The sequence below is a fragment of the Prionailurus bengalensis genome, chromosome B4 (assembly GCF_016509475.1).
Source record: "Prionailurus bengalensis isolate Pbe53 chromosome B4, Fcat_Pben_1.1_paternal_pri, whole genome shotgun sequence".
NCBI classification, from domain to species: Eukaryota; Metazoa; Chordata; class Mammalia; order Carnivora; family Felidae; genus Prionailurus; species Prionailurus bengalensis.
Genome location: NC_057358.1, coordinates 85,431,867 through 85,435,439, shown reverse-complemented (window position 1 = coordinate 85,435,439; position 3,573 = coordinate 85,431,867). Strand labels below are relative to the sequence as shown.

The following is a 3,573-nucleotide window of genomic DNA, read 5'->3' as shown; positions in this document are numbered from 1 at the left end:
TTTTTCTACTATATTAGGTTGCTGGCTTGGATGGAGCAGAGGAAGCAATACTTTTTTGAAACAAACTCATGCTAACCAATAAGCACTTGCTCTATCAGTTAGTAGAACAAACTGGTAAGGGAGAAATTCTTACACCACCTTCATAGATGAGACACAGAGAGGTTAGGTACCTTGCTGATAAACTCATATTTATTCATCCATTTATGTACATATATATTTATTTCCATATTAAAAGGCTACAGAGGACTAAATATGAGGTTGAATAAAGCATGCCTTGTCTCTGCCCTCATGGAAATTGTAGACTAGCTTAAGAGACACCATAATTTGTGATAAATGCTGTCAGAACAAAAATAACAGGAGAAAGCTAAGTTGGAACTCAAAGAAGGCTTATCCAGAGAAGTGACACTTGAGCTAAGACACAAAGTCTGAGTAAGATTCACAATGTAAAAAGTGAGAGGAAAAGCATCCTGGGCAGAGGGAATATCATGTGAAAAGTTTATGAGGTAGAAACAACTTGCACTTTCAGGAACTGGAAGGACAGTGTGGCCATCATGGAGGACAAGGAGTGAATGGTACTGATGCTGGAATCAGTAGATATGACTGAGGTCCCTGATGGCAAAATCAAAGATTCTTGGCAATGCTTCTATGTCAAAAGACAGAGAAAGAGATCCATTTTGCGTATTAAAAGATCATTCTGGGTGTTCTGTAGATAGACCCGCTTTGTTGTGGTGTGGTTCAAATGAGAACAATGCATAAAATTAATTGAGAGTGGCAACAGAAATGTAGAAATGGAGAGTAATTTTAAAAATAAGTGGATTTAGAATCAGCAGGGCTTCATACTGATGGGGTGAAGACGTAATGACAAAGCTATGTAGAAAATGATTTCTAACTTTCTGTCTTAGAAACTGGATGAAGAGAGACTAGAGGGCCATATGCTGAGGAAAGGAACATTATAGAGGAAAATGTTGAAATATGGAAGCTGGGGCTTTGGTGGAAATATATACGGGTGGGCTTCCTGAGCACAAAGATCCTATTGTAACCCATGGCAATAATAGAGCTCACCTGAAGAGACCGCCTAGAATGAGAAACAAAGAAAGCCCAAGAGGTTAAGCAGGAAGGGAGCCAGGAAGTGAGACTAATCAGGAGAAGCCAGAGACATACAGGAAATCAGAAGCGTCATGGTGTCATGGAAACCAAAGAAAGAGGGAATTTCAAAGATGGGGTGGTCAGTCGTTGAGTGTTTCAGCAAGGGCCAACAAGGTGCGAAGGGAACAGTGTTCTCGATTTGATCAAACCCCAGGGACAGTTTCAGGCCTGTTCTACTTCTAAAAATCTTGGCAGTAAAAGTACATAGGGAATCAGGGTAAAATTCGGAGATTTGGAATTAGGGGAGCATACATTTTAGAGCTCTATAGTAGAGCCTATTCAAATACTAATGGGAAGAGTACAAAAAGGAGGAAGATTAATGATCTGCCAAAAATAATAGGTAAAGGGAGGATAAACATTTTTGAGAAGATGAGAACAGATGGAGGAACTTTGGCAGAAGAAAGGACACTTTTCCCATTCAAACGGAGGGAATAATAAAGGACGACAATGGTGGTAGCTAACACTGTTTTGCTATACACTGCCATTTTTGATGAGTGGCAATGTTTTTTTTTTTTTTTTTTTTTTTTTTAATTTTTTTTTTTCAACGTTTATTTATTTTTGGGACAGAGAGAGACAGAGCATGAACGGGGGAGGGGCAGAGAGAGAGGGAGACACAGAATCAGAAACAGGCTCCAGGCTCTGAGCCATCAGCCCAGAGCCTGACGCGGGGCTCGAACTCACGGACCGCGAGATCGTGACCTGGCTGAAGTCGGACGCTTAACCGACTGCGCCACCCAGGCGCCCCTGATGAGTGGCAATGTATATGTACGTTGTGTTATATGTAAGTATGTGTTATATGTACATGTGTGTTATATGAATGTTATCTTAATATATATTAATTTGATTAATACATTAACCTTCCTAATAACTTTCTAAGATTGGTATTCTTATCGCCACTTTATGTATGGGTGCAAGAAGTATAAGCGATTTGCCTAGGTCGCACAACTAGGGAGTGAAGAAATGGGATCTGACACAGAGCCTAAGCCAAGAACTGCAGACCTCCTGGTAGGAAAGTGAATTCCTTCTTATCTGAGTACTTCTACCTACGTGATGTACAAGGCGAAGGCATGGACTAAAGGGTGCAGGGATGGTAGTGGTGAAAGAGATAAAGAGAGATTTTAAAGTGTATGAAATAGTGTCTAGAGAACATGGGAAAGCATGCTTACAGGTGAAGGGTGAGATAGATGCTCATGTGGTGGTCGGTCCTCATTTGCGTTTTGTGAGAAGTAACTTACAGTGATACCAGTCAGCCTGGTTTTGTGACCTTCCATAAGGTATTCCATAAGATGCAATATGAATCTAGGTAAAAGAAAGTGAATAGTTGGGTTCACTCAGGGCCAGAGCGTTTTGGGTTTTATTTTGTTTTGGCAAGGAAGTTGGAAGTCGACGATATTTGCGAAGGAGTAGCAAATCAAGAGTGTACTCGCTTTGGAAGCACATACACTAAAATTGGAACGACACAGAGAAGACTAGCATGGCCCCTGCACAAATCAAGAGTGTAAACCTAAATCTATCTACATTTTATCCAGCCCCACTGCATTGCCACTAAGAATTATTGGATTACTCTGAGTGAGCAAAAAATTTAATAATGATGCATCAAACCATAATTCTGTAAGATTAAAACAAGAAGAAAAAATATTTAAAAAGAGGGAACTAAAATAGCTACCTAGCTAGTTACTCATAATATAATAATATGCTGTGATTGGGGAAGTACTAGAAAGTCTTCTAATTTACAACAGTATGTCTGAATGTACTTACACTTGGAGAATTTTCCAGGATTGCTAGTAATATTATGCCCCAAGCACATTGCTGAGATTTCCTGTATTTTTTCCAGAGCATTTAACTTTCGAAGTAAACTGCATTTTCCTATACATTTGCTATATTTTCCCTTAAATTCTTTGTTTTCTTAAAACTATTTCACATATCTATTTCATCCTTGCTAATGGACACCAGCAAAGTTACAATTTCATGGACATTAATGTTGATTAAAATAGATTTTCTATCATTTATGTAGGAAAGACATGATACATAATTGCTCATAAAATTTAAGCAGCAATGGTGTGTAAATTGATTCCTTTAAGAGAAATGTGCAGTTTTAAGGTCACTATTTCATGCATGCATCATTCATTACCCATGGTGACACTATATTGCCTATTCAAAGTTATCTCAAAGCCAGAAACAAATAAAAAGCTAGGCCTAAGCTGGTGAGAAATGTGGTTTATTAGCATTTTTACAGATTCTTGCAAGTAAAGTTTCCCTAAATGGATCCACATGGGAATGGTTGTGAATAGATAATTTTCTCTACAAATCTTTCATTGTAGAATCAGGGATTATGAATTTCACAGCCACAGACAATGTTAAATTTATTTTATTCCAATCTCAGATACACATATTTATTTCTGAGTTTTATGCAAAATCAGCTACCAT

The 3,573-nt window shown here is 38.3% G+C and overlaps 1 non-coding gene across 1 annotated transcript; it reads left to right on the top strand.

Moving 5' to 3' along the window:
- Positions 1-2,565: 2,565 nt before the first annotated feature.
- Positions 2,566-2,670, top strand: LOC122474128. The gene has a single exon (XR_006294819.1). It is a non-coding gene; the product is annotated as a U6 spliceosomal RNA (small nuclear RNA).
- The last annotated feature ends 903 nt before the right edge of the window (positions 2,671-3,573 follow it).